The following is an 11931-nucleotide window of genomic DNA, read 5'->3' on the forward strand; positions in this document are numbered from 1 at the left end:
AGAGGAAGACAGCTTAGGTCCAGGCATACTAGACAGTGAGATAGAAAGGGCATTAAGGGAGATGAAACTAAATAAGGCTGTTGGGGTGGATAACATTCCCGTGGAACTTTTGAAATGCTTAGGAAAATGTGGGAGGAAGAGGCTATATGGGCTGATCCGTAGTATTTATGTGGAGGGAATCTGGCCGGAAGACTTTGTGAGAGCAGTTTTAGTTCCTATTCCGATAAAAGGCAAAGGCTACATCATGTGAGGACTACAGTACGATAAGTTTGATATCCCACGCAGCTAAAGTTGTTCTCAGGATCATAAACAAAAGGATAGAGATTAGGGCAAATGATTACTTAGGGGATGATCAGTATTTGGTTTCAGGAAGGGGAGAGGTACGCGTGATGCCATTGCAGTAATGAGATTATTAATCGAGAGAGGAATATAGAACACAACCAGGAGGTATTTATTTGCCTCTTTCGTATGATTACAGGAGAAAGACGTTCGATAGAGTGAATTGGGAAAAACTAATGAGTATATTGCAGAAAATAGGAATAGATTGTAATAGGGACAGGAGGCTAATCTTCGTAAACTGTGCAAATGTTATCGCATGGTTATGCGATATTCCAGAGATAAAGGCAATGACTACAGCTCAACATAAAGAATAGGATATGGCCAATACCATTAGAACAGGTAGAACAGTTTATGACATCAGGAATACATATTATCTCTAGATGTGTTTTAATGGACCAACACTGGGTGTCTAAGTAAGTAGTAGGGGCGTATAAGGATAAGAATAGCGTAACATTAAGGAAATGAGGCCTCCATACACACACAAAGAGGCGGGAATGAAGATGGGAGTAAGGATACCTAAGAAAAGACTCGTTAGAAAACTTTGATATTGAGCATAGTATTTATGTGTGGCTATGGAAACGTGGTCATTGAAGCAGGAGGATATACGTAGACTGGAGGCTATTGTAGAAATAATAGGGGTGTGTGGGATGAAGAATGGAGAAAGGGAAATGGACCGAAAGAAGGAAAACAATTGAGGAAGTATAGTAAAGAGGTTTATTATTTAGAGACGAGGAAAGGAGAGAGATAGGTTTGGTTTGGAATTTTACCAAGGAGGAGGAGGAAGACCGGAAGATGAAGAAAGAAATGGGTACAGAGTGCATTTATCGGATATATATATATATATATATATATATATATATATATATATATATATATATATATATATATATATATATATATATGGGATGATGTCTGGATAGGTGTAACTATGTAGAATGGGATTATATATTTAATAATACTTTAATACTTTATATTTAATAATGTGATTATGTGGATAGAGAATGAGCAAATTGTTTTTTAGAAAACTTGAAAGCAAAAAGTAAGGGTATTTAAGGTAAAAAAAAACGAGAATACATATCGCATTAAAAATAGTCTCAACTGAAATAACTCATCCATAAAAAAACCGGATATGTTACGAAGTTAAAACCACCTTAACATCACAAATTTCGACGCACTCCAGGACGGACATGTCATTGACCCTTGGGACACAACGTTGAACGCGATCCGAGGAACAGGGATTCGTAAAAAAATGATAAAATGAAGTTCAAATGAAATTGATGACAGAATTAAAGAAAATTGAGTTTTTCGTATTGAAAACCGGCGATCGTAAGCGATACCCGGGAATTGGAAAATAATGATATCAATAAAGGCCATCCTCGATATGACACTTATAATATCGATATAATTTATTGTATAGCCCATTCAAAACAGTCAATATAATACCGGGATAAACTTGGAAGTAATATTAAATTCAAATACCTATGGATCACAAAATATAGCGTCCCAATTAACGTCTTCCGTAATGAACCTTAGTAGGTTTCATAATGATATAACGGTCATAAAATCTCGAGTAGTTTAGATGAAATTAATTTTTAAAAACTGATATACGTTTAAAAAGTACGATTTTTAGAAAATGAATATAAGTTTTACGCACGGAAAGTTTAATATTTTTGTTGGTTGTCGCTAGGCTATTTCGATTTCCGCGTCGCGTCGGAATTCCGCCGCTTGTAACAGTTCAGCATTTCTCCGCCAGGTGCCGTTTACACCTTGAAGAGACCCCCGTGTGCTGATCTTAGCGCCGCTCTGCGACCTTTTGTGTCACCACGTGCACTCTCCGTCCGTTTTTTATTTGAATTGAAGGTGGATATTGCCAATTTGGAAAAAAATTTGCATTAAATCAAATTTTTTGTCATAATTTTCACCAATATAAACCCAGATTAAATATTTTTAAGAGAATAAATCTGTTATTAACATTCGATCACAAATATAATACTTGAAAATCACAAAAAATTAAGAAAAAATGTTTATCATATCCGCCAATTGTTTCACAATTTATCAAAACTGCAGGGGTACGTTCAAGTTGTAAAGTCTCCCATTTAATTTCTCCCGAATGGAACCAAATACAGGGACGCAGTTTAGTTTAAAATAAAGATCAACTCTTTATAAAAACAAATTTTTAACTTTTATAAGGGTAGGATTTGGATTTATTGCTCAAAATATCGTTTTTTCAACTGAGAACCGAAGGAAAAGCGAATTCAACAACGTAACGTAGCGTTTATGTTTCCATGGCGACCGCTTAACAACTTCGTCAGATATTCACTCGAGTGAATGGTGTTTTTTTTTTTAATCACTCTCGTTCAATTTAAAAGCATTTTGAAAGGTATGTTGTAATTAATTTCGAGCGTGACAGATACAAGAGAAGTTGGTGCGGATACCATAACTTCTTTTTCACTTAGCAACGAAAAGTAGCAAATATGTAATCAGCGGAATTACGAAAGATTTCCCGTTAATATTCTAATATGAACGTTTAGCAATTCGATTTATATATATACATATATATATATATATATATATATATATATATACATATATATATAACACTTTTTGAAAGACTCACGGACGTGAATAATAATGTATAACACTTAGCACTAGTGGACACAGACAAAAACACAGAAACACAAAAAAAGAGACTCACTATTTTTCGAATTTTCGGTGGTCGTTGCCACCTTTATCAAGGAAGAGAGGGACAGAACTCTGTGTTCTGTCCCTCTCCTCCTTGATAAAGGTGGCAACGACCACCGAAAATTCGAAAAATAGTGAGTCTCTTTTTTTGTGTGTTTCTGTGTTTTTGTCTGTGTCCACTAGTGCTAAGTGTTATACATTATATATATATATATATATATATATATATATATATATATATATATATATATATATATATATATATATATATATGCATATTTACCTAACGGGAGGAAATAATTTGAATACTCCAGAACCTAAACCGAGCATTGTATTTGAAATATCATTCAATTTCGGTTTAAATATATGTGTGAAAATACGGCAAAAGCTTTTTTCCCTTTTTTAAGGTATAAATATAATATTCCATCGCCCTTCTAACGTGAAAAAACAAATAGAAGACTCTAGAAATTGAATAAAATATTGTATCGAATATGTTATTCAGTCTTCAATGGAATATATATAACATTTTTATGGAAATTCTTTAACTTTTTTTAATAAAGACGCATTGTTTACCCTAACATTTACGTAACCATGGAAAACAAAAAGAAAAATATAGAACTTGAAGATAATATTGTATCGAAAATATTATTTATATTCGTTTAAAATACATATATTACTCTGATTAATTTTTTCCCTGTATTTTTTAAATAAAAAAACATTCTTAAAATTACTTTTTTTAAACGTGAGAATTTGATTATAAGACTCTAGCAAATTGAACTATACATCTATCGTCTGCAATATTACTGTATATATAATATTTTAGTTAAAACATATTTAATACGCTTACTGAAGTTTGTTTTCCATTTGAAACCTAGCAACATTCTGTTTTTTGCGGTATTTAAATGGTAAAAATATAATTAGGAGATCCTAGAGTCTGAAAAAAGCATTGTACCCATTAAAATATATCATTTTTAGGTAACAGGCAAACACTGATTGGCGGAGATCTTTGGCTTCTCGATCTTAAAAATCAATCGTATCTCAATATTTATACCGATTGAATATCAAGGGTGTATTGGGAACCTATCAGTTGAACAGAAACGATACATTAATCAGTATTTGACGCTTTCTGTGCGATACAATTTGATTATTTTGGAATGTCGGAATCCTTCTGTTTATTTCGTCCTCAAAAAGAAGAATATATATATATATATATATATATATATATATATATATATATATATATATATATATATATATATATAGCAGCATTCCAACAGACAGTCGTCAAACAGTAGGAATACATTCAATAAATAGAGAGAGAGAGAGAAAACGTAGGAATATCACTATTATATTCCACACGTGATAAAAACTCGAAAACAGACAATAACGCCATCTACAATGAGTAAGCTGTAATACAACCGCCATTCAATCATGAAGATTTTAAATAAAAGAATTCGACGATAGTTATGTGTTGTCGAATGGGGTAATAGTAGGCGCTTGGATAAGTGTGAGAGGTACCGACATTACGTAACAATACATGCGTTGCTAAGGTTTCTTGGCATTTGTTTACAAACAAATTCGTCCGTAAAAGAACGATGATTACGTGTATATATACATAAATGCCATTACGTACAGATACACACACACACATATTATATATATATATATATATATATATATATATATATATATATATATATATATATATATATATATATAAAGGGAGAACGCAAAGGAGAGATATTACGGGAGTGAGTAAGAGAGTTGCCCGCCGAGAGATGGCACAGGGGTCGTGTCCCCGTGTAGCTGGCGGGTGGGGGTGTGGGGTGGTGTGGGGTTGGGGTGTGTGGAAGGCGTGGGGCCATGGGGGCAGACGGAGTTGAATCCAAATACTGCCGTCATCCGAATATGGGTCGATATTAACTCGACGCCCCTGAAAGCCCCAGGGGTGGCTGGCTGGCACACACACCCTACTCCCGCCTTCACTCCAGCCCTTACACTCTCTTCTCCACACGAGGCCATTGCCACGCCGCGGCCCTGAAACGATCACCCAGTGTCTATTTGTGCCTTCCTAGCGACACCTTAGACAACTACACACACTACACACACACACACACACACACACACATATATATATATATATATATATATATATATATATATATATATATATATATATATATATATATATATATATATATATATATATATATATATATATATAACGATTGTACGGAAAAACTCACACGAGCGGCACAATAATGGGCTGACACAACATAACACAAATAGAAAAGAATAGACACATATAAAAGAACACTTACACGGTAAATTGTTCGAGCTTTCGGCCCTCTCAGGGGCCTTCTTCAAGAGAGACTTCAAGAGAGACTCTCTTGAAGAAGGCCCCTGAGAGGGCCGAAAGCTCGAACAATTTACCGTTTGAGTGTTCTTTTATATGTGTCTATTCTTTTCTATTTGTGTTATGTTGTGTCAGCCAATTATATATATATATATATAATCACAGATATAGATTTTTTAAATATAGAGACACAAAGAAAGGACACTCACAATTAGTTATTTGACGTTGCGACAGCTCGGCTGTCGTCTTCAGAATCAATATATATATATATATATATATATATATATATATATATATATATATATATATATATATATATATATATATATATATATATATATATATATATATATATATATATATATATGTATATGTGTATGTATGTATGTGTGTATATATATATATATATATATTTATATATCGGTATTTAAAAATATATCTCGATATTTAAATCGAACATCTATTTAAACAGTTTTTTCAAAGCTATATTAATTTATTTTTCCAGAGGAAAATATGTTAAAATGGTTTCGTTTACATACTTTTTTATACCAATTTTAAGACCATCCAATTTCATATCGATATTAAGATGGCCAAACGATTCAAATAGCTTTTTTTAAACATTAATAACGAGTTTTTTCCAGTGATTTAAATTTAATTATCGTGCGTCTAATGAAGATATTCTTCTGAAATCGATGTATCGGAATAAAAAATTTCAATATATTAATTTCAGTTGGCAGTTTAACTATTGATATATTTTATTATATAGTACCCGCTTAAGAATTTTATAATTTCCAAAATTGAAACCTTTCATTCATAAAATGTCATTTAATTTTTTCCATACTCCGGTAATTGTCGAAAAAATATCGTATCGATTTCGTATATATCGACCTAATTAATCATTTGACAAGGGATCGATACTTTCAAATCGATCTCTCGATATTTATACATGTAAAATACAATACATTTTGCTTAATCAATTAATTTTTTCTGCAATCGTTCGGAAAGAGAAAATTAATCCAAACACCCATAACCCTATTTCCGTCGCATCGTCCCCTATACCCTTAAAAATACCCTAAGGGTCTCCCGCCCCCTGTTCCCCTACTCCACTACCCTCCCTCCCAGGGAGGGTGAACGCAGGGGGGGGGGGTGAAGGGTGAATGGTGGGTGAGTAGGGGAGGATTTAATGCGGCCAATGGCCCTATGCAGACATACTACTACTACGGCACTAGTATATCCGACACCCGTCCCTTAGAAACCCTCATTTTAAGGGTTTCCTCACCCCATTGGACGAAGGGTCCACGTGCAGGGGTTTGTGAAGGATTGGGGGGAAACACTGAGACTATGACGAAACATTTCGACGCATTAGGAATCATTTTATCATTCGAAACGTTTTCCATCCGCGTGGATCTTCAAATCGCCATTTTGAATATGGCGGCAATTTGTCCATTTAAATCTTTTCTCCGCTTCAATTGTTTAAGTAAACAGAATTAAATTGAAAAATGGACATTTCTCCGGGTTCAACCGAGAGTTTCAACTAATTAAGACGCTTATGTAGCCATTAAAATCGTATTTCATGGCCGGTAATTTGAGAGAAGGAATTTTGAAAGTGGCAAAGGATGGGAATTTATCGCGAAAGGTGGAAGTAAGTCGATTGAATCACACTCTCTGTGTTGTTGATACACGTCGAAAGTCCTTACGCGCTTAACTCCATTTTTATTTCACTAAACAAGTTATGACTCAGACGACTGAAACGTTGTTATGAAAGATAGCGCGTAAGAACAAGTTAACATTCAGATAGAAACGTCGGATGGCTGTAGTAATCGATTCTTCAATAATCAAAATTTGATCGCCAACGTTACGCCTAAGGCGATAGTAAGATAATTATATTTAATTACTTTTGATTGTAAAAATATCGATCAACGATATATCGATATTTTGGAACTTGATCAACTACGTTATTTGTACGTCATTAACATCAAAGGGAATGTATCAAAGTCGTTTCGATAATCGATATTAATAATAATGCGATATATTATCGACGTCCTGCATGTTGTGCGATTGGCAGGGGGGAAATAGACAAGATTGTCGTAGAAGCCTAACTAATCGATATATATCGATAATCGATATTAATACCAATTTCGACTTTATATGACACTACCTCACCATTTTTATCAAAAATAATATCGCAATCAATCGTTTTTTTCGCATATATCGCATTTCCTTCATTTTAAATCGATAGTTGGTTGCATATAAATGTATGTATGCATATAAATAGCTAAATATAAGTAATTAATTAATCAATTAACAAATTATTACGATGTTTTAATTAAATTCACATTCCAGAATTCTACAAAATACTAATGTTTCCTTGTATTTTGATATATATCGATCATCGAATTTAATCGAAATTCTTCGATATAAATTCGATATAGTAAAAAAATAAACAAAGTAATAAAAATAATGTTTATAATAATTGATATAGTAATGGATGTAATAAAATATATAATTAACGATATGATGCATACAATTGCGATAGTTATTCGATATTTCTATGGTTCCCTAGCAATATTTTGTCTTTTGATTTTATCGATCATCGAATTGATTTGAAATGCTACGATATTCGTTCGATATATTTAAAACAAAAATATCGATATGATAATAATCGAAAATTTTTTTGCCTTATTAATTAAATTGTCCTGTGGTTTCTTAGCAACACAACTGTCACGTTATTTAGTCATTTATTTAACGACGATCTCTTTAAAAATTAGCGTAAAAATGGACGTTTAAAAAAATAAGGAACTTTTCATCAAAATTAATTAATTAAAATAATCTAGCGACAATTGCGATAATGATGACCAATAAAAAATAGGACAATACATTAATATTTTACGTTACTCACCCAATCACCGCCAACTTCCGGTGGCGATAACAATCAGGACTTACCTGAGAAAGATAAAAAAATGACAAAAATTGAATGATATAAAAATGTATTGAAATTCTAAAAAACAAATTCAAGGAAAATAACATTATGCAATCTAAATCTATTCGGAAAGTAGAAATATGTTTTAAATGCATCGAAAATTAATATAAATCGAAATAAACAACGCTTATACGGTAATTATCACGTGATTAACTAATGAATAAATTACGTAATGAATATAATGGAAGGCCAAAATGGACGGCTGATTTTTTTGTTGATTAATTTTTTTATAAAATATTATTATTAAAACATTTTTAACAAATTTTGTAACTATGGGAAATAAATAAAAATTATTATAGTAATGAAACATATTTCCTATTTCATTGATATTATATATATATATATATATATATATATATATATATATATATATATATATATATATATATACATATTCACATATACTCACACGTTATTTCTTAAATAATTTCGACGCAAATTTGCTTTGTCTTCCTCAGAAAAAAAAGTATTAATATTTCTTCTGAGGAAAACGCAGCTAAATTCCGTCGAAATTATTTATGAAATAACAACGGGAGAGACACACATATTCATATATATACATATACATATATATATATATATATATATATTTATATATATATACATATATATATATATTTATTTATATATATATATACATATATATATATATACACATATATATACATATACATATATATATGTGTATATATATATTTATATATATATATATATATATATATATATATATATATATATATATATATATATATATATATATATATATATATATATATATATATATATATAATGTTATATTTACGCTTCAATGTCCTTATTTTTCCCCAAACAAAAACATCCCTAAAACACTGGTTTTGCAAAAATTAAGATGTAATTTTACGCTTAAAAAAATTTAATTTAACTTATAAAATATGATTTAATAAAACTATTCAAAGGGCGTTACTTCAAAACTTCAGTTTCGCTTCGCCGCGAGGTAGCGCCGCGTTGCGGGTGACGCCGTCATTAAACGTGAAAAATGAATACAAAAAAAAAGCAAGAAGGCGGAAGAGCGCGAAGGAGTGAGAGAGAAATAGAAGAGTATTGAAAGCGAAGTCGGGTTTGGAGGGGGGGAAGGCGACCAATGGGGACGCCTCCCGAGGTCACGTGACCCGTAGCGGCGGTGGCGGCTCGCCTCGCTAAGACGAGATCTATTTCTAGTCGCCTAGGGACACGAAAATGGAACACTTTCACCGTTCGCGGCCTTCGTCAAAGTCAAGGGCACCGCTGGGAACGAACAGAACACCCACCAATAGACAATAGACTCTATTACGGAGGGGCACCAATTACGATATCTAGCCGAAACAAGTGACGAGAGGGAAATGCCCTGATGGACGTACTATAATTTGGAGGAATGTATAAACGTAAACTCAAGAAATACACAATGAAATTACGATAATTACCTTCATAATCACCTGTATTTCCGTCAAACGAAAGAAAAGTCGTATATATCCACCGAAAAGAACATATATATATATATATATATATATATATATATATATATATATATATATATATATATATATATATATATATATATATATATATATATCGTCGAAGTGACACGGAAGTGTTGAATGAAAACCTTAAACCCCAACAAACAATATAAGAACACATAAAAAGATCACTCACACGTTATTTCTTAATAATTTCGAAGGAAATTAGCTCCGTCATCATCGGAAGAAACTGAAGTACTGACAAATTTAAAGATAAGGTTTAATAAACCAGAAAAAATGCTCAAAATTTCCTCGGATCAATTAAAAATTCATCTCCGACAATAAATTAGTGTCAGTTGTAATGTAATTCCAAATATATACGCCAACATTAGTTATTTACTTACTCAAATATCGTCATATAACACGCACATATGTTTGTAAACAAACGCCTAGCAACGTTGCAGTAAACAATCTCCTAGTAACATCGCAAATATGTTCCAAAAATAAATATTTTTTAAACCACAAGAAGAATCAAAAAAACGAATTCATATATCTCTAGTTATACCTCTATGTATTTGTTGTTATTACAACGACAAATATACAGAAACATTTATGTTAAAGGCATATATGTTTGTAAAAAAACGCCTGGCAACTTTGCGGTGAACAATAACCTAGCAACCATAATGCCCAATCAAATACAAAACATTAATAAATGACGATGAAAAACTCAAATTAATCTTTAACCAATTCAAAGTGTAGGTATCTGTATCTTTACGTAATGGCATATATGTATATATACACGCAAGCATCGTTGTATTACGGACGAATTTGTTTGTAAACAAACGCCAACGCACCTTAGCAACGCATGCATTGTTACGTAATATCCGGACCTCAAACACTTATCCCAGCGCCTACTATTCCCCCATTCGACAACACATAACAATCGTCGAATTCTTTTGTTTCAAATATTCATAATGTAATGGCGGTCGTATTATAGCTTCCTCATTGTAGAATCTATCCTTAATTGTTATTATTATCATAATAATAATTATTATTATTACTATAATTTCATCTCTCGTCCTTAAATCGACTCTCATTTGGGTCGAAACATTTAGTATCTTTAGTGGTGCCTAAATGGCCTTCTTAATCATTTGACCTGTGAACTCCTCCAGTTTAGTCAAGACGTGACCTTTCCTTAATAGAGTGTGAGACCCAATGGGGTCGTCGTTTGCGACTTTAGTCAATTTCCCCGAATACGCAACTGCGACACCGAATTCTCGACTTTGACGAGATTTGGACATTTGTTGGATTCTCCTTATACTATTACGTGGAATATTAATGCTTCCTTTCTTAAATTAAGTTCTAAATCTTCCAGATCGTGGCAGCGGACCTGGTCAATTCATTTTTATTTTTTATTCCATTTTTAAGACGTTTCTTGAATACAAATGTCGTCAATATATGTATATATATATATATATATATATATATATATATATATATATATATACATACATAAACATACTTTGGCCAATGTTGCTCATCTCTTTCTTCTGGCTATGCGTGCCACGAAACGCACTGTTCCTTTCCTGTATGATGTTCTATGAATTCTAACCAACCCACTGTCCTTTCCTCTTGTGTATTGTCTATTTCTCCTTTGGTGGGTGAAACAGCCCCCTGACGCCATCTCTTGGCTAAAGAATCGGGGCGCTTGGCGACATATAAGACCCACGGATCTCAGAGTATATTACATATCCTCGATAGCTCAAGTGGTTAAGAGCATCCGCCCGGCAAGTGGAAAGATCCGGTGTTCGAGTCCCGGTCGAGGAAATATTTTTACTCTTGTGATCCGTTCGATTCCGCCTTCCCCACCTCTATTGTGTTCGTCCTTTATATGTGTTCCTATCCCTTTTCCTTATATCTGTTTCTGTATATATGAGTATTTATTCGCCGTTTGGCGGGATTTCTTGTTTGAATGTATATATATATATACATATATAGTGTATATATATATACATATATAGTGTATATATGTATATATATACATACATAATGTATATATATATATATATATATATATGTATATATATACATACATAATGTAT

The 11931-nt window shown here is 32.4% G+C and overlaps 1 non-coding gene across 1 annotated transcript; it reads left to right on the forward strand.

The window, feature by feature from the left end:
- Positions 1 to 11580: 11580 nt before the first annotated feature.
- TRNAA-GGC (transfer RNA alanine (anticodon GGC)) lies at positions 11581 to 11656 on the forward strand. Its single transcript has one exon. It is a non-coding gene; the product is annotated as a tRNA-Ala (tRNA).
- Positions 11657 to 11931: the final 275 nt, after the last annotated feature.

The sequence above is a fragment of the Hetaerina americana genome, unplaced genomic scaffold (assembly GCF_022747635.1).
Source record: "Hetaerina americana unplaced genomic scaffold, ioHetAmer1.1.p SCAF_39, whole genome shotgun sequence".
NCBI lineage: Eukaryota > Metazoa > Arthropoda > Insecta > Odonata > Calopterygidae > Hetaerina > Hetaerina americana.